At 36.3% G+C, this 20,776-nt stretch overlaps 1 long non-coding RNA gene across 1 annotated transcript; it reads right to left on the minus strand.

Moving 5' to 3' along the window:
* Nucleotides 1–8,865: 8,865 nt before the first annotated feature.
* Nucleotides 8,866–16,160, minus strand: LOC114462854 (uncharacterized). The gene is made up of 5 exons (XR_003674042.1): nucleotides 16,114–16,160; nucleotides 15,519–15,619; nucleotides 15,299–15,401; nucleotides 11,663–11,983; nucleotides 8,866–9,579 (listed from the first exon to the last, which is right to left on the minus strand). It is a non-coding gene; the product is annotated as an uncharacterized LOC114462854 (long non-coding RNA).
* Between the last annotated feature and the right edge of the window lie 4,616 nt (nucleotides 16,161–20,776).

The raw sequence follows: 20,776 nt of genomic DNA on the forward strand, positions 1-20,776 counted from the left end.
ATGTACATTTAAACTGTTTTACGGTCTCACATACAGAAACACCAAATATTTTTGTTGTTGTTTGCAGAATGTTAGACAGCTAGACTAAAAGCTAAAAAAATCAAAAAAACAATTAGCGATGAAAATGCAGGAGTTATTCAGCAATAATGAGGGGAAAATGTACATTAAATTACCTTCAATTTGTAAAACTAGGCAAAGTTTTTGTTGTTTCAGTTAGTGCGTTGACACTATTTAACAGGTTCACCATGAAGTTAAAGCAGAGTCCAAATATTAAACATTTCAATAGAAGGTACAACAACAATTTTTAAGAGGTACATGGAGGAGGGAGATGTTGGGTAGCATTGAGTGTTAAGAGTATATATATATATATATATATATATATATATATATATATATATACACACTATTGTTCTATTGTTTTTGTATATTGTATTATTATTATTATTATTATTATTATTATCTTATATTTTTTTATTTATTTTTCAAGGGCTTAATGGGCAACTTGGGATGATATTTTGTGATGTACATTCTATGCACTTTTATACATACTGTATATATATATTACATTTATGCTATCTTAGTGCAATGAAGATTGTCATTGTGATTCATTAGTTTTGATTAGAAGAAGGAGTAGGAGTTTATAAGTTACACTTCTGTATTTGATGTTTTATGTTCAAATTTATGCTCTTTTTTCCCCCATTTTAATTATTTTGTTTGCATAATCAAAAATAAACAATTCAATTCATTTTAATTCCCCTTATAAAGTTTAGTTTATCCTTCCTTCAGGAGGGCAATGATTATAACAATAAAGCAAAAATAACAAATGTATTTGTTTATTTTTTGGAAGATTAAAACATTCATAGCTAAAGTGATAAACTTTGACAACAAATACAGACAAAACATAAATAAACATTTAATTTGTGCAGTGATGACTGTATCACTCTCATGAATGCTTAGCACTGCTATTTTTTAAAAAGGATTTTATTTATTGATTTATTGATTATTTATTTTCTATTTTGATTTGACAGCACAAGGACATTGGACAATTTTTAATTGTTTTAACGTGAGCTAATTTGTAACACTTGTCCACAGGAGGATTTTGAAAAAGAAATGAAATAAGAGGGTGAAAAATAAGCCATTTAAATTTAAATACGGAGACATTTTAAGAAAGTAATCAATGTAGGAAATAAAGTATGTATCTATGTAAATAAATGAAGTAAATATTCAAGCATAAACAATGCAAACAGCATCCATGGTAACTACATTTCACCCACCTCATTGGCTGCTTCAAAACAAACCAAAACAAATAGTTCAGTATCAATTTTATCTAGAAAAATATGAAGTGAAACTTTTAATTTTTTATGAGGTAAAGTACCAATTTTTGATTAAATCTACCTCAGTCAGTACAGGACTTAAATAAATCTACTTTTTGTTTTTTTTTAAATAAATAATTACACCTCTGCAAAACAGTCGGAACAGCCCAAACGCTCACTAACGCTCGGCCTATAATATAAAATATAAACGTCTCAGGCCCAGAACCTGATTTAGACAGACCTATAGATTATAAATCATAATATATGTTTAACTTTTCAGTGCTAAAATGATGAAATAAGGCCTATCAGCTGAGAATAATTAAAACGTGTCTTACCGTGAGCCATGCGCAGGGCCATGGTTCACTTTTCTGGTCTCGTCCTCTTATAAGTCCTTTTTCTGAAGTTCTGGTCTTGGTTCTGAACTTCTTCTTCTGGTCGTGTAGAGGTCTACGGATGACTTTTATCAGTGTTTTGTAGAGTTTTTCTCTCCTTTCTCAGCTCAAATGTGCTCACAGATGCTCACAGCTCTCCTCTCAACGTCTCTCGCTGCTCGTTAAGAACGTTGAAGTTCAGCAGGTGAATTTAAATGCCGCATCCAACTCGTTTCCATGGCTACGACGTCACGCAACTTTACGTAAAAACTTTTTTTTAAAAAAACTTTTCAAGATACACTGTCTATTTTTTTTATTTTTATTTGTGAACAATGCAAACATAATGGCTATCTTAACGTTTTATATGAACTATAAAAATAAAAAATAATTACGTAAGGTGAAACGTTCAGTTTTACGACGCTAGTGACCACTTTTCACGTTCTGTCTGTTGCGTTGGTTTAACTTTTTATTTTATATTTTGCATTTTTTGGAATGTCAGTGCTAAAAATAATATTTTCATGTTTTTAATTGATTTACTTTTTGAAGCATTAATATTATAGTATACAATAGCAATGTTTTAATGAAAGTGATTAGTACACATTCAGAGCCAAAAATGCAATACGATGAATATTTTTGCCTAATCATTTTTTTCGGTGTTTCGGTTTCAGCCAAAAAAATTCATTTCAGTGCATCCCTAATGTTAACTCCAGCATCATGTTTCATTTAAATCCTAAAAAAAGAAACAATATCACAGTACAATGTGAATGATCTCTGCCTGCTGTTAAAATGTTGTCGTCATCCAGGGAACTTATTAACTAATTTATTCTGTATTATTTTATCTGCACTGTGCTGTAAGTTAGCGGGTCAGAAAATGAATGGATGTGTTGTAAGTTATAACCATTCAGTCTTTTTAAAACTCTTCTTTTTAGGTTTAAAGACAAAAACAAATCATGTTTTAGTAAAATATAAATATTTCTGGCAGAAGGCTGCAGGATAAGTGCCAACATAGCTCTAAAGGTGTCATAATTTAGCAAACGACACTTAATGACACCTTATTCATGGTAATGACAGACATTGACAGAGTAATGTCAGCCTTATGTATAAGACTTCAAGTGCTACCCTCCAGTGCCTACCCAAGAGTGAATTGATATTTTGATTTTCTTAATTTTTTTTTAATTTATATTATAATTATAAATTATTTATTTTTCCATTTCCGATAGCCCACAGTACCTATAAGTTTGAAAGTGTCAGTATTTTTTGCTTTTCATAGCCTAAATGACTAAACATCACTATTTCCTGGTACGGCACAGTCTCACTCTGCTGTATTGCAGGAGGAGGCCACGCCCTCTCCCAAAAGCACATTGCTGCTCTGCCTCTGGCCCCATAGTGTGTTTTTATGTGTTTGCTCATGCGCAGTCATTTCCCCAAGAAGACAACCATTTGCGTAAACAGGCAGCTTTCTTCACTGCCTTTGGACGTAACCATGCTATGCTAAATGCTATACATATGTTCAGAGTGCATTAGTGAATTGATACATAGCTCATAATTAAGATGCAATAGGCATAGACTGCCGGGAGGGGGGGGTCTGGCATTCTCGGTTGGAGACAGGTTGGAGAGGGCGTTAAGAGAGAGGTCATTTAGGCTAGAGAGGGACCGGAGAGGGTCCCATTCCTCTCTCAAACACTCCCTCTATGTCTGCTTCTTCCCTTGTGTGTTTGCTCCTGTACTCCTTCTGGCTTTTGTCTTGCAGGTCCGTGGGATCCTTAGTGTGGAGTTACAGAGTCTCAGCGGCTCTGTCTCCACCCTTTCCTCTGCACACACCCAACACAGCATAACGTGGATGGCTGTTCATCTGTTTAACAGAAGGTTTTCCTTGCCGCCATGATGAATTCATGTTGGGTGTGGGATACATATGTATGTGTATATACGTATATATGCATATGTGTGTATCCATAAAATGAAGAGTCCGTCCTTAAGACTGCTTTACTGTAAAGTGCCTTGAGATACCATTGGTTATGATTTGGCGCTATACAAATAAAGATTGATTGATTGATTGATTGATTGATTGATTGATTGATTGATTGATTGATTGATTGATTGATTGATACAGCTTGGCCGCTGCTGCTCCGTTCTCTAGCTAGTGGGCAGAATATAATACTACCGGCAGGGTGACAGTGGTAGAGACAATAGAGAAACTTTCTTTTGAGGAAAAACGACAGCTTTTAAAAGAAGGGAGAGCAACACCTGAGTCCTATTCCATAAAACGGGTTATATTCAAACTCTGAGTATGTTGGGGCTCAAATGAGGGAAACTCTGAGTGTCCCATTCCTAAACGCGAGGTATGTTCAAACAGAGTCACTGAGGGACTTTGACCTAAGACCACCTTCTGTTAGGAACACCACATCAGCAGTTTCCCAAGTGACGACTCAGCAACTTGTCTCTGATTGGGTAAAGACTTGTCACAAAACATCGAATGGCATTTTGTCTTTTGAGAGCACCGATCACACATGAAGGCAGAGAGCATGTGCCAAGGACTTTCCATACAGTTAATGTAATGGAACTGCCGTTACATGTGATACTTGGTTTATTTAACATACCTCTAAACATTATATAACATTTAATGGGACTTCAACCTATTCATTTATCTTATAGCACACACGGTCCTGTCTGTGTGTATGGGTATATGGGGCGACCATGACTAAAGTGGTAAATTGGCCATTTTCGGTTTGAGAAGTTGGGGGTTCAAAGTGTCCTTGAGCAAGACACTGAACCCTAAATTGCTCCCAGTGGTTGGCTCGTGCCTTTCATGGACACTATGTTTAGATGCTCACATCTTACAGAGAACTATCACTGTTAGCCTTGCCAATAGTAGGTTTAGTGAGATTTAGCAAAATGTAGCAAGATAGTGGGTCACTTTAAACACAGCTCTGCTAATACAGAGGAACTACAACAGGAACAAACAAGACTGAGACAAGCAAGAGAGACATTTATACTGGATGTTTCCACAAGGTGGAATTCAACGCTTCAAATGATCACTTGTCTACTGAAGAATCAAGAGGCTGTTGTTGCTGCTTTAGACAGAAGCACAAGCTGGTCATGTTAACTCCATCAGAGCTGGTCCCAACGTGTTGCTACTCTCAACTGTAAATGGCTCAAGATGGTTACTGTGCTCAACCCATGCTTTAAGGATTTAAAGTGTCGTTCAAGAGGAGAGAGAGAAGAGGTTTGGACCAGCCTTGAAGCTCTGCTGCAGGAACGGCGTAAAGATACCACCACCACACAGGAGCAAGCAAGGAAAAAGATCCTCCATTTCTCTTCCTTGTCTTCAGACTCTGATTCAGATGAGGAAGCCCTGTGTAACAGGGCCCTGACTTTGTACAAAGCTGAATCCATCATCAGTGAAACAAACTGCCCTCTACAGTGGTGGTCCAGTCCAGCAGGGACCCACCCACAGCTGTCTGTCCTGGCCCACAACTTTCTGACGAGACCTGCCACTTCTGTCCCATGTGTGAGGCTGTTCTCACTTTCAGGTCACATAGTGACAAAAAATATCTTCCTTGAGCTCTGATAATGTTAACTGGCTAGTTTGTCTGAGCTGAAGGATAAGAAGGTGTTGTGGGGCTGATGGGTGTTATTTTTTGCACTCGAATGTTTATCTACTGTTATTTAGTACTTGGAGTTCTAAAGAGATTTAGGCCAATTGACCATTTATATTTCAAATTTTACTTGAATTAAAAAAAAAAACACTGTTAATTAGTTTTTTTTTTGTGTTTTTTTTACCATTTCAAGCCAACACTGCTGTGAAAAGTACATAATGTAATTGAAATGGCACTTTTACTTAGATTTGTTAAATTTTTCCACAATTGTGACATTAAAATTGTTTGAGTTTACTGTATTTTTGCAAATATAGTTATGCACTTAAAATGTGATTAATTTAAATTATTAATTACAAAGATCCAAGTTAATTAGATTATTTTTTTAAATCAAGTCCCACCCCTAATATATATATTAGGGGTGGGACCTATACACAGTGATGGGAGGGTTACTTTTAAAAAGTAATTTGGTACAATTACAAGTTACCTGTTAAAAAATAGAATGAGTAACTTACTCTAAGTATCACTATATTAAAGTAATATAACTGATTACTTTTGATTACTTCAACACCAAACATGCAAATAAAGACAGAAAATGATAGAATACGTGTAACCTGCTCACTGTATTATTTTAGACAGACATAAAATCACCTTCTATAGTCACACTGTATTAAAGGGAAGGTTTTAGTTTTACACAGACTGGGAGAAACCACAGTAGTTTAAATAAATAAGGTTATCAATCAATTTACTCATTAATTATGAACAATTCAGTTGAATCATTGACCTAGACCTAGTGTTGTAGTAGTTGAGACCGGTCTTGGTCTCGAGACCAAATTTTAAAGGTCTTGGTCTTGTCTCGGACTCGGGCTGCCTGGACTCAGGACCGTTCGCGACCAGCACTAAATCCTGCTATTTTTAAACTTTTTTATAATGTGATAATAACACGGAGAAGAACGGGATAAAACAATTCTTTATTCATTCTTTAATACACCCTGTATAATGACCGTAACCTTCCTTAATGTGACTGAATGACGTGTATGACACATTCGTGTGTGTGGCTACGGTTTCAGTTTGGAACGTGGAGCACAAGGGAGATATGAACTAATCACCAGTAAAACTCCAGAAAACACTCACCAGGAATAAATATTAGCTCCCTGGTAAAGATAGTAGCTCTAACAACAGGTAAAATGGTAAACTTGGTGATATTAGCAGTATGGGGACGCATTTACTCCGCCTCTGGGTCCTAGTGCCTGCACGCCGGTAAAGCCTGTACCGTTTACCGTGTTTACCGAGGTCCGTGTGTGTTTATTAAGTCTGTGTGTGTTCGTGTGAAAGTCTGCATGTTTATTCCTCCATCCATCCACTCTTTTCATTATATCCATGTCTTTTAAGGCTTTTATTGAATAGTGTCGGCTGTCGTCCGGGCCGCCGCCATCTTAGATTATGTCGTCACCAGCGCGTCATCGCCGCAAGTTGCACTAGTGCAGAATGACTCAAATAACTGTAAAGAGGTCTTATATTAGTCTATTTTCTTTTTAAAGTGGTGTTTTTTTGTGGCTTTAGACTCGAATTACATTTATGTATACTAGTACAGTGCCCGTCGGAAGTATGCATTCATGTGGGAGCTTAAGTAGAGTTAATTATGGGCAAATGAGTATGTGTTTGAAGGTTGGATGTACAAAGAGCTGTACATACTCTGTAGGGTTTATTTGCGGGTGCAAAATAAAATATCGTGTGTGATTTCCCTGGTTTAATTCTATGGTTTGTTGTTTTTTTTAAACTCACTTTTATATTTTTTTGTTTGGTGTATTTTTCTGTAATGTATGTTTTTTGGAGTCATTATGTGTATCTTTCTGTTGTATTTTTGCTTAGTTATAGTTTTTTTGTTGCCATTGTAGTGTGATTCTGTTGTCATTTTGTGTAGTTTTTGAATAAATATTGAATTGTGTGTATTTTTATGCATTTCTGTTGTAATCGTGTGTACTTTTTGTATAAATATTGTTTAGTTTTTTGTTTTATTTTACACATTTAGTGTATTTCTATTGTATATATTGTGTGTGTGTGTCTACATCCATCTCCTCAGTGCACCCGCATTGTAGTTTTCTGTAATGTATATTTTTTTGGATGTATTTTTTATTCTTTCAGTTGTCTTTGTACATTTTTTATTCTTTCAGTTGTCTTTGTACATTTTTTATTCTTTCAGTTGTCTTTGTACACTTTTTGTGTTTCACTTTACTCATTTAGTATATTTTTATAGCAAATAAATGAATACTGTGTGTGTGTTCCGTGAAATGTTTGAAACGTTGATAACCAAACTCCATAGCGATTGTAGCACCAATCAGAAAAACAACCAAACTGCGCAAAACAGAACATAAAGCTCCAAACTACATGAGTGAGTAAGTAAATTAAAGTATTATCTACAATTCGGCTGTCTTTTTTTTAAAAACAAAAATAATTTTTTACCTTTGAACATAATATGTTCCCTACAATATAAATAGGTTCACAATATAACTATTTTTTATAGTTTCTGTTTCCACTGTATCCAGAATAATAATAATAATTCTCAACAAGAACTATTGATTGATTTGTCACATGACTGTTCCAGGGTTTGAGTTTGTTTTATTTAGTTTCACATCTACCTGTAGCTCTTTGCTTTTTACACTGATGCCAACTTGTTTGTAGTTTTATTTCAGCAAGTTTCACATTTACAGATACATTTGGAAACTTTTGTAATTGAATATCCTAGTTACATTACAGCAACCAAATTAAAATATTTCAACTAAGTGAATTAATAAAAATAACCTGTGTAAAGGCTTTTTCAAACTAAAAAATTATCTTGTGAAATCTGTGACCTGTTGACCTGCACAACTCAAAGAATCAGAATCGAGAATCATTATTTCGTGGCAGAAATACTTTTAAACCCTTGCTGTACATTCAGCTGACGTAAAAATCTTATTTTCAAATATGTAGAATAATTGTGAATTTATCAGTAGCAGTAGTAGTTTTAATATTTTAGTTCATTTTTTGCAGGAACCTTTTTTGTCCGTCAAATGTATTTAAAATAAACTAAAATTAAAGAGAGAATGTTATTTAACTGTCGAACCTTGTCATAGTTTTATTTATTTATAGATTTTTTTAAATTGAAAAAAAAATGTTTATGGTCTTGGTCTTGACTTGATCTCGGTGCATTCTGGTCTCGGGCAAGTCTTGGTCTCGGATAGTGTGGTCTTGAACACAACACTACATGACACAACAACAAAAGCAAAACAACAATGCTCTATGTTGATAAATAAAACTCAAAGTTTCACAGGGTTTTTTGAAATTATTATTTTTGTAACTCTTTTTTTATTGGAAGCAGTTTCACAGGTAACAACACAATACAGTGTAACGCAGAAAAAAAAAATAACTTAATTTTGTTTTTTGTTTCCCTCCAAAATCCCTCCCGCCCACACTCCCGTATCACCCATGGGAGAGCAGTTTTCAGTGCATAACAGTCAAGGGCATATCAATAATACAACGTACCTGTACATTTAAACAATACATGAGAAATTCAAAATAAATGAATAAAGCAAAAAAAAAAAGGGGGGGGGGTCAGTCAGTCATTAGCATCAGTCAGTATGATTTAGGAGAGGTCTCCAAGTATTTTCAAATGACTTTAATGAGCCATTAAGGAAAAATCTTTGCTTCTCCGCTCTAATTGACAGTAAAAGCTCTTTAATCCACACCACTGGTGGGATGGAGGGTGAGTGTGTTCCCAGTTAAGCTGAATGAGACGCCTGGCCAGCAGGGTGGAGAAGGCAAGGACAGTCAGCACGGTTTGGAAGTTGTAGGCTGTAAGGAGGTACCAAACAGGGCTAAGAGATGTGTTGTATGCTGCACTAAGAGACATAAAAATATCAGACCAAAATGTGGCAAGTCTGGGACAGAAAAAAACATGTGGGAGTGGTCAGCTGGAGATTGCTTCCACCTATTACAAGAGTTGGCTACACTGGGGTAGATCCGAGACAGTTTCAAGTTAGTGTAATGGACTCTATGTACTGTAGAAGTTTATTTTGCAAGATGCAGATTGAGGAGGAGTGCCGCCAACTTTAGGACCTGTTGCCAGTAATCTTCAGGTAAGGGTTCTTAGCTCCTGCTCCCAAGACTCCTTGGGGCCCAAAACTGGGCTGTCACTGAAAGAGTTGATTAGACTGCAAATGCTGGAGATTTCTTTTCAGGGTCAAGAGCCAGTAATGAGTCATCAATGGTTTCAGGGGGGCGACTGGGGAATTATGGGTCCTGGTTACAAATAAAATGCCTTATCTGAAAAAAACAAAATAGGTGGGATTTAGGTAAATAAAAAATAATTAATGTCAGTAAAAGACATAAATGTCCCTTGATCATATAGATCTTTAAGTGTAGTTATCCCTTTGTCACACCAAGACTTAAAGGTTTAATCGGAGTAAGAGGGTAGAAAAAGATGGTTGTTCACAATGGGGGAGAGGTCTGAGGCTCTATGGAGGTCGAGGCTTTTCCGCATTTCAATCCATATTCTAATGGAGTTTGTGTTCACTGGGTTTGAGGTGAAGTTGGAAGCAGTTAAAGGGAGTTGAGGGCAAACCAAAGAGCGAAGTGATATTTTTAAAGAAGTTTGTTCCATATTAACCCAAATGGGGCGGCTATCATCAGGTATATCAATTATCCAGTAATTATTCCATCCTATCAACAGACGCACGTGCTATGAGCTTTAACAGGGAGGATGTTGGCATGTTCAACAACCTGGTGAGGGTTATGCTCATACCTGTCAAGTTTTGGATTTTAAAATATGGCAAATTTTCTGGCACCCTGTACGAGCCTTCTCACCACCCTGTCCAACCTCCAGTGTCCCTTATATTTTAAGACAGGTGTACAAGAAATATAAAATACCCACTTGTCAACCACTTACTAAATACAATTAGGTGATTAGTATCTGTTAGGTACACCTGTGTTGACATTGAAATGCTGTGAACATTCCTATTAGGGCTGGGCAATATGGACTAAAACTTGTTTCTTAATATATTTTCTCAAAATGGTGATATACAATATAAATCTTGACAATTTTATTTCAAATAAAGTCTGACCCGAAACAGAATTCTTGGTTAAATTTGCTGATGCAAAATGCCACACAGGCATATTTATTAAACAGCTGTACAATATGTGCCACTTTTGGCTTTTTCTCCTGTAAGGGACAGCATGTGTGAGTGAGTTCTGTAGTGTGGCTTGTTTAGGGGATGTTTTGGGTTAGTACGCACTCAGAAATCCATCTAACCATACTTTACATGCTGGTCTGAGAAGTAAAAGCAGTGACTCCTAAAATCATTTTGTTTTGATACAAAATAAGCTATAATATATATATATATATATATATATATATATATATATATATACACACGTATATACAGTATATTGATATATGCGATATTGTACTTGATATGTCTTGAATCTCGATATATCCCCCAGCCCTAATTCCTACATTATAATGCAGCCTAAATGAAAACATAAATGGGTATATGAAGCACATGTGTTCATTTTATATACAAGTCAACACTTTGCATATTTACTGCTAATTTCACGTTGCTTGTCTTCAAGTTAAACATTTATATTTTATTTTCAATACATATTTTCTTTTCATTTATTCTCCTCACTCATGTGGTTTTCTGGTATTCACTAATGACTTATTAGACAGATTTGTTGCAGAATTTACATTATTAAATACTTTTTGAAAGGAGAATATTTGTGACGCTTGTGATTGGCTGATTTTTCATGGTGACTCACTTCGTTTCTTCCGCTGTGGGAGATGTTAAAATCTCAGTTACTAATCTTACTCTCTTCTTAGTTGTTTCCGGGTTTGTTGCCGCTGTCGACAATAATCTAATCTTACGAGAACTGCCACCCAGGCCACTTCAGGTGGCTGTTCTCACAAGGCTAGTGACAGCTTTCAGTTTAGTAAGGCTGATGAATGTTTTTATTTATGTATATTTTAGTTATTACTACTTATAATACTGGATATTTACAGGATTATACTAATACGGGAGGATATATATATATATAAAGTCTTTCATATATATAGATATATAAATACACATATAAATAATTATTCAGACTTTTATATATATATTTAATTTCCTGAACGGCTTGCTATATATATATATATGTATATATATATATTTTTTTTCATTAATTTTTTTCTGTATTGGCAAAATAAAAAAATTATATATTTCTTTAATCTCGATATATTGCCCAGCCCTAGTGTTGCATCTCTCAGTGCATGATCTTGACTTTGCCAAAAACAATGGTTTAGTCATCCTTTCATTTCCTCCACACTGCTCACATAACCTTTATCCCCCTGACATGTCAGTGTATGTACCTTTAAGACATGTCCGTTCTGCTTGTGATGCCTGGATGCTGCAAAATCTAGGGAAGACCATGATGTCAATAATGACATTCTAGGATTTGTGGCCATTGCTTACCCACTAGGAACAAGGAATATGAGTTTGCCTCATCTTTTGTCACAGATCAGCCTGGCTCCTCCCACCTCCACTGACAGCCAGCCCCAGCTTCTCTCAACTCCATTGGGCAACCGCTGGGCTTGGCTACTCCCACCTTCAGAGACATGCAGCGGTCTCTGGTCCAGGCCTCCTTTTTTAGGCAGGTTGCCAAGCTGTTTCCAAAGGCTGGTCCAAGGAAACTGGTCCAGAAAGAAGAAAGCACACACACCAGAAACAATAGATAGTATTCACTTGAACTCACCACCCCAATGGCCACACCTATGGTCATCATCATGAGGGGTTAGCAGCTGTGCGCTACGGTGACACTCTGCACAATGTTAACAGGCAAAAATATCAGAAACTATAGTTGATCTGAGGTAATATTTTCCCATATGAAGCCCATCTGTAAGACTCGTCCAGTTACCTGTTACTGTTTGTTATCCAGACATTGTGAACTACTTCGTAAACAAACAGTGATGGCTGATGTAAAAGCGTATAAATACCTGGAAGGTTACAACCAGTTTGTGTGTGATGCATAAAGGATGTAAAGCCTCTTCAAGTAAAGAATCAAGTGTTGGTGACTGCTAAGAGGAGTTCAGAATTTTATTAAACAGTGTGATCTCCCACTGGAAAGCAGAGCAGGGTCTGGGTTTGGGGTGTGGAATTCCAACAGCTGATTACCATAGCGATTGTCCTTGCCTAATCACAGACTCTTGTTATTGCTTTCGCACAAAAAAACTGTACATAAGTCTTTTCACACTCTGAAACACTCTGACCTTGGGGGATCATAGGTCGAGAGGGTTATAAACGTAAACAAGCTTGTCCACTCTGTTGATATTTCCAACCTAACAGTGTTTGTAATGTTATTCCAGAGATCGCTAGTGTTTTAACAGCGTTCATATTATTAATATTACACATATTCGGACTCGAGGAGGTGTCCAAAGTTTTCCGCTGATGCTGATTTCGGCCGATCCGAGCACTTTTAAAAACCGATAAGAGCAGCAGTGTGGAAGCAAGGGCCGTCCCCTCGATTAGGATTAGGACTCTACCCGGGAATGATGCACGTATCCGAGCACTTTTGTAAAATTGATGGGATAAGCAGTGTCAAAGCGACAGACTTCCTCTGTTTCCACACACCTCTCACCCAAGACTAAAGCTGGTTTTCCAGAGGTCATTGCGTTTTCAGTGTGGGAGAACCTGTGCAAACACTAATAAATTACCTGTTTCCAAAACATACAATGCCTTTCAAAGAGACATGAACTTTAGCATACTCGACTCGCCAGGCTTTGTTCTGCACTGATTTTTACGATTGTAGCATAAAACAAATATTATCAATGTACGATATACTATTGGCCAGCGGAAAGTTCAAGTTTAGTTTTTTGTCTTACATTGATACAAAGTGTTTAGATTTATATTCTAATTATTTGCCCATTCATGCACTATCCTCAGCAGCATTTTCTTTTCTTTCCATGTTATTCATGTTTAATGACTGTTGCTGCATTGCAGCTCTGTTATTGCTTTAGAAAGCAATGTGATTGTTTTTCATCATTTAGATTTATCACACAGATAACAAAGTATTTATATATCGCACACAAAAATAATCTCATGCAAAACATACACACATTCATATACGACTCCAGAGAAACTAGAACAGTGACACATTTCCAATAATTAAGATCAATTATAGGAAACAGCTTAAACAAGTGTGCATACGAACACATTTCCCTGCAGTAACATTTTCTTAGACAAGTGTGCATGATGGTTAGTTATCCTTTGCTTGTGCTTGGCCTGGCATTAGAATTTGCATTTCAGATGTAGTATTGTGTTTTCAGTGTTAAAAAAAAAAAATGTTTTCTTTCCCCCTCAAATTTGTATCTTAACTCTATGTCAGACAATGCCACACATACACAAATACTTTTTGCAAATTTGGTTTTATATGAAAGATACAAATAGTACAAGACAGACATGGATGTACAGGTATAATAGAATCAAAAGGAGTAAAATCAAGTGTTTGTTATTGCTGGATTCAGAATAATTCAATATAAAATATTGTGTGCATTGATTCAGTGTTATTTTTTGGTCTAAAAACATCAACTTTACTAGGTGTAACCAAACAGCAGTTTATTTGCTTCAAGCTGGAGCTCAAGGGCGACATCTAGTGGATCAAAAAGAAAGTCACACATTCTTCCTATAATATACCGGTAATAATGCTGTATTGAGTCTTGTCTATTGCTGCTTTTCACCAACAAAATGTTGTTATATGTATACAATGATAATTGATCTTGTGTATTACATGTGTCATGTCTAAATCATAACGTATCCATGTCTCTATAAGTTCTCTGAAAGCTGGATACTGATTTTATTATAAACCAGTCATGTTTTTCATTGTTAGACCACTTTGTCTCTGTACTACTTCCTCAAATAATGGTGATCTCCACAAGGACTGTGCACTGACACAACAGAAAATGGCTCCAGCCCGTACGGTGAAATTGAAAAGCCACAGTCGGTTCCACTAAACCTGACAGGTAAAGATGCACATTGGTTATATTTAACTTTTCTTTTTTTTTTTATTCTAGTGGTTGAGAGTAAGTTTATGGAAGCCCGTTTCCACCACTAAAAAAATAAAAGATCACCAAGGAAAGTCATAATTATGAGTTAGAAAGTCATAATTATGAGTTTCTTTCTTTCTTTCTTTCTTTCTTTCTTTCTTTATTCTAGTTGATTGTTATTATTTAATGTTTACACTATCAGAGAGAGCACAGTTCACCAAGACAAATTCCTCGTGTGTATTCAATACATTACTTGGTCAATAAAGTTGATTCTGATTCTGATAATTATGAGAAAGAAAGTCATAATTATGAGTTAGTAAAGTCATAATTATGAGTTAGTAAAGTCATAATTATGAGATAGAAACGTTTTTGGTACATCCATCTGTACCCATGGCACTGACCAGAAATCTCCATGTGTTGTTCAATAAACTGTGCTACTTCAACCACATCAGTTACAGTTACATACTAACTCATAATTATGACTTTCTTTCTCATAATTATGACTTTCTTTCTCATAATTATGACTTTGTTTCCCATGATTATGACTTTCTTTCTCATAATTATGACTTTCTTTCTCATAATTATGACTTTGTTTCCCATGATTATGACTTTCCTTGGTGATTTTTTTTTTTAGTGGTGGAAACTGGCTTCCATATAAGTCTGAGTTACACTGAAAGTGACTCATAGCAATATTTTTTTCTGAGAAGTGTTAGGAGTAATGCCATTCTGTTATGAAGTATATACTTGACATTTTGATTTGCAATGTTTGTAATATCAGTTTTTAAAATAAATTGTCTGCCAATCCTCTGATTATTTCAATTGTTCTAAAGTATGGCAATAAATAGATTGAATAGATTAGGACAGAATCTTTCATCATTAAGAAAAGCATTGAAAAGGCGACTGAAAAGGAAACTCAATTATTTTAAAGGTAGAATAGAAATGTGAAACTTTATATTAAAAACAAACCTGTACATGACATCTGGTTTACTAGATGCACAACAAGACTGGTGGACAGGCCTGATTGTATGAGTATCCCACTTTTCTCAGCATTCATGGAGGTCATCCTGTACTAAACACATGAACACAAACCATGTTACATAAAGTCTGAACTGTAACTGTTACTGCAAATTACTATTCAATATTAATTAACTTGTTAATGTAAATACATTTAATAGAATCCACTCACTGTTGTCTTCAGCTCCAGTCAAACACTGCACATTTGCATCACGTGAGCCACAGAAGACCTGAATTGTCTCGATATGTTGCCAACAGAATGGACAAAACATACTGTAATAACATGAAAAGATAGACAGTGATGTGGTTAATAAATTTAGTACACCAAACTTTTCAAAGCCCAAAACATCAGCTTCATTGGATACTTTTTGTGTTTCTGTTGCTGTTCTCTTTATAGATGGTAAACCTCTGCTTTTCTTTTTCACTCTCGTCTCTCTTGATTATGTGCCCTGCTAATTCACATAAACTCATCGCCCCACTTTATCTACCTTACCTAGGTGTTTTCCCCATAATGCCCTCTTTACTGTATCTGATTCTCTTTATTTCCTCTGTTACTTTTTTAAGTTTATGTCCCCCTATAATTAGGGATGTAACGATTAATCGTAAGGCAGTTAAAAATCGATTCATAGGTATCAAGGTTCACATCGATGCTGTGAAAAATGAATCGCAGTACTTTTTTTAACCAGCGTTGGCGGCGGGTGAAATCTGCTAATACTTTCTTTCTGGCCGCCTTCTACTCTTAAACATATTCATAAATGATTACTTACCCCTTTAGCACCGAAAGAATTTCTGTAATATTACACAAATATCGCTGTAAAAGTCACGTTTTTCTATTAGCTCTGTCTGCTAGCATAGCATCTCTTCTTCACTGCAAGATATCTGCATGCCAACCGACCACTGGGTTACCAGCGCCCTCTGCTGGTTCAAACAAATATCTGCCCTAAATACAGTAAAATGACTGGTTTTTTTTTTTTGTAAGTCCAATTGTTAAGGCACAAAATACATTTTCAGTTGCACTTTTAAAAAGAAAAAGAACTATTATGCAGTTTTGCATTGTTTATTATAGAACCAGAATTTAAATTAATAGGCTTCATTTTCATTTGTATTATTCCTTTGTTTATTTCATTCAAGGTTTATTTTTAGTTAAATTGCATTGTTTTGAATAGTTTATCAAGGAATTCTTTTGACAATGAAAAATAAAAGGAAAATAGTACTGTATTTTCTAGTTTTTTTCCCAAAAAAAAAAATTTGTCTACAGTCCCATTTTGTAAAATAAATCGTGAGAGAATCGTATTGTGAACCCAGTATCGTGAATCGAATCGTATCGGGAGTTGAGTGAATCGTTACATCCCTACCTATAATGTATAATAGCTCGGTCAAATACTATGTAGGCCAGTGTTTTTGAACCGTATTTGAGCCAAGGTACATCCTTTTATTGAAATATAGCCTATATTAACAATATACAGTAGTTCTTATCAAAGTGTCTTAAATACTAATATTAAAAAAAACATAAAATGTGATTAGAACTACAATTGTACTTTATTCTTGTTACGAGCCCCTCTAGGATAAACAAGACGCCACACAGAAATCAAAGATCTATCAAAAGCATTTATTAACAAAATTCTAAAAGTATCAACAGAACAAACTAAAAGGGACTGGAGACCCTGGCCAAACTGAACAAAAGTAGGGGGGACACTGGGCCAACCCTATACAGGGCCATCGTCCCAGCGTCCACCCTCTAAACTACAAAAACATACAAAAAACAGGACTACCAGAAATCTCCAGTCCAAACTAAAACAACAAACTTAAGAAGAACTCTCCCCACATGTCTGCTCCTGGTCAGTTGTTGCGCCTCCTTCCTTCTGGTCCTCTTAGCCCTTTATACAGCTCCTCCTCCCGCTCCTACCTGATTACTAATGTGAGTCAGGTGTGTTAGGAGAAAGGAGGAAGGACAGGCTGAGAGGCCATGAGGCACCAGCCGTAACAATTCTGATAAATATTACTCTATGTAAATCTGTAGCATAGTATAGTGACATTTTAATCATTAGAACTTAAAGGGATAGTTCGCCTATTTAAGACATGACGTTGTATGCAATCCTCACCAGCACTATAGTGCATACACATCGTCTCACTCAGTGGTCACCTCCCTGGTCCGAGTTCTGGCCGTTTGAAGTTGGTCAAGAAAGTAGTCCCGGTTAGTTTCCGGGGCCACAAAACTGTGCGTTTTTAATAGAAAAAAAGATATGCGTTTGAAAGCTTGATTCATTTACATCACAAAACCGCCCACAAAAAAAATTCATACCTCCAGTTTTAATCGGCACTATTTCCTCTTCCATTTCCATCAATCCGCGCTGCCGTCAACGTCAGCGCGCATGTTCCGATAATAGGGTTTACACACTCTAATAGCAACGACGGAAGACCGAAGCAAGAGAAAGTAAAACGTACGTACATTAACAATGGTACGAACTTGTAAATTCCCAGGTTGTGACCACAAAAATGTGCCGAGATCACCGTTCCATTACATTTTTTGCGTTTGTAATGCGCGCTGTGCACGCATTTTTTTATATTGCGCCAAATTATAACATTTTTCATCAGACCTGAGGTGCGTGCAAATTTTGGTGAGAGTTTGGGAATGCTCAGGGTGTCAAATTAGCAATCAAAGGGAAACTGGAATAATAATAAGAATAATAAAGAATAAAAAGAGCAAATACAACAGGGTCTTTCTGTTCATTCTGGCCTTCGAACCCTAATTACGCCATAATTGTAATTAATTATCAATTACGCAATTACAATTATAATTTACTCCAACCATGATACACACACACATATTCTAAAACACGTGTACAGCATATTGCTCACAGTTGAAACAGTGTTACACAATATATATTTGTGAATCTGAAAAACAGAAGTGGAAATCTAAAAAATATGTGTGAAAATTGCAGATATATTTGTGAATATTTGTTAGACAAATCTCTCCTCATAATTCCTGGTTCATAATGAAACTATAGCCTCTAAATGAAAGTAAAACCAAGAACACTTTGAGCTGACCAGCGAAAAAAGTTCAATCTTCACATTTTCTGATTTTTTTTTTCCAAAGTCAGTGCCATCAAGAACATTCAGGTATCAAGTTAATCGGTATCACACCCTCAAACACACCCACACATTTATTTACAGTCATCTCAGAGAATACACCAAATTTATAAGCTGTTGGACCGTGGAAGAAGCTTAAGTGCCCTGTGAACAAAAGAACTGGAGTCGATGGGCCTTAATTCACATCACTGAGAACATTTCATCTATTTAAAAAAGCAAAAGTTCCTAGAAAGAAGCAAAAGCAGACAAATTTAAAAAAAAAAAGAAAACCTAAATAAAGTTGATGGATCAAGTGTTATCAGTATGAAATTGATTTTAAAGTAAATCCTGTGGATATCAGCTAAAATATTGATCACAAACATTTGACCTCACACTCTGTTTCTGTAGTCTTGCGTATGGCAGAAAAAAAAGAACAGCCGAAACTCAAATTCTAACTGCAGTGAGGAACCAAACTCATTTTTTTTCCTTTCGCTAATTCAGCATTCATGCTGAAATGACCATGGGAAATTGTTAAATGTCACAACAAGCGCTACTTACACAACTGAAATTTACACCAGGAAAAAAGTTAATTTCACATATGTACATACTCACTTACGTGCACTTGCATATGTTTTGGAAGTTTGCATTTGCTTTGGAATGTGCAGCGTTTCTGAATATGCTGCGCATTTTACTAAATGTTTGTCGTTTCATCGGCTGTTGTCGGCCACTCAGATGGACTTGATCAATGGTTCATGACTCATTCAATCTGGGACACTTGGATGGACCATTGGTTCATGACTCAACTCGTCTGGGATATTTGGATGGCTTCTATCCCATTCTGTTCACCCTTCTGTTCACTAACCCCAACCAGTCAAAGTGGATGGCTGTCACCTCTGAACCTGGTTCTGCTGGACATTTCTTCCCATAAAAAGAGGGAGTTTTTTCCTCCCACTGTCGCTAAATGCTTGTTCATGTGAATGTTGTTGGGTTCTTTCTTTCTTTCTTACTATGAACTCTATATTTTGTTCAGTGCGCTGAGATGACTTTGTTGTAATTTGCACTTTATAATGTAAATAAAATTGAGTTGAGTTGAGAATCTGGCTGAGATATTCCCAGGTAAAATCAGTGCGTGCAATAGTTGTAACCAAACCCAGGCCAATCACGTACATATGTTTTGGACCTGTCCTGGGCTGAAAAAATTCTGGTCTGACATATTTGAAACTCTCAGCCAAATCCTCATTACTCCCATTCCCCCTGATCTACTGACTGCACTTTTTGGCCTGTCACTGACTCCTGGCTTGTCCTCTGCAACAAAACATCTCATATTTACTACTTTCCTGGCCAGACGTGCCATTCTCCTTAAATGGAAGCGAGCCGCCCCTCCAACACACAATAGATGGGTCCAGGAGGTCTTAGCCTGTGTCCGTTTTTAGAAGCTACAATATTCTTTAAAGACATCTCTCTCCGCTCCTTTAATCCTGTAATTGCTCTTCTTGGGTATTATTAGGGTCCGAGGGCCATGAATGGCCGTAGGAACCTATTGTTCTTGTATTTATTATTATTCCACACCAGTTGATCCCCTTAAGATGCACGGCGCATTATAGACACCAAAAATGCGATGGAACAGCACAACCAGCAGGTTTGCCTGATTCATATGAATGTTACATCATGACCACCCCCAAAACCAAACAGGAAGTCAGCCATCTTTGACGACTTTCAATCTTCAGTGGGTCTTAAGTGTTCTGGCCAAGTTTGAAGAGAATCGGATGAAGCTCCTCGGACGAGTTCACACAAATGTGTATCCAGGGCGAAATGCCATTTTTGACCTTTGACCCAAGATGGCTGACTTCCTGTTTGGTTTTGGGTGTGGTCATAATGTTACTTTTTGCTCATCTTCGGGTCAAGAAGACATGTGGCAAATTTTGCACTTATCGGTCAAACCTGCCGGTCGTGCAGTTCCATTACATTTTTTGCGTTTGTAATGCGCGCTGTGCACACATTTTTTTATATTGCGCCAAATTATAACATTTTTCATCAGGCCTGAGGTGCGTGCAAATTTTGGTGAGAGTTTGGGAATGCTCAGGGTGTCACATTAGCATAAGAAGCTTAAAAGTACCCTGTGAACAAAAGAACTGGAGTCGATGGGCCTTAATTCACATCACTGAGAACATTTCATCTATATAAAAAAGCAAAAGTTCCTAGAAAGAAGCAAAAGCAGACAAATAAAAAAAAGAAAACCTAAATAAATTTGATGGATCAAGTGTTATCAGTATGAAATTGATTTTAAAGTAAATTCTGTGGATTTCAGCTAAAATATTGATCACAAACATTTGACCTCACACTCTGTTTCTGTGGTCTTGC

This window comes from Gouania willdenowi, chromosome 5 (assembly GCF_900634775.1).
Source record: "Gouania willdenowi chromosome 5, fGouWil2.1, whole genome shotgun sequence".
NCBI classification, from domain to species: domain Eukaryota; kingdom Metazoa; phylum Chordata; class Actinopteri; order Blenniiformes; family Gobiesocidae; genus Gouania; species Gouania willdenowi.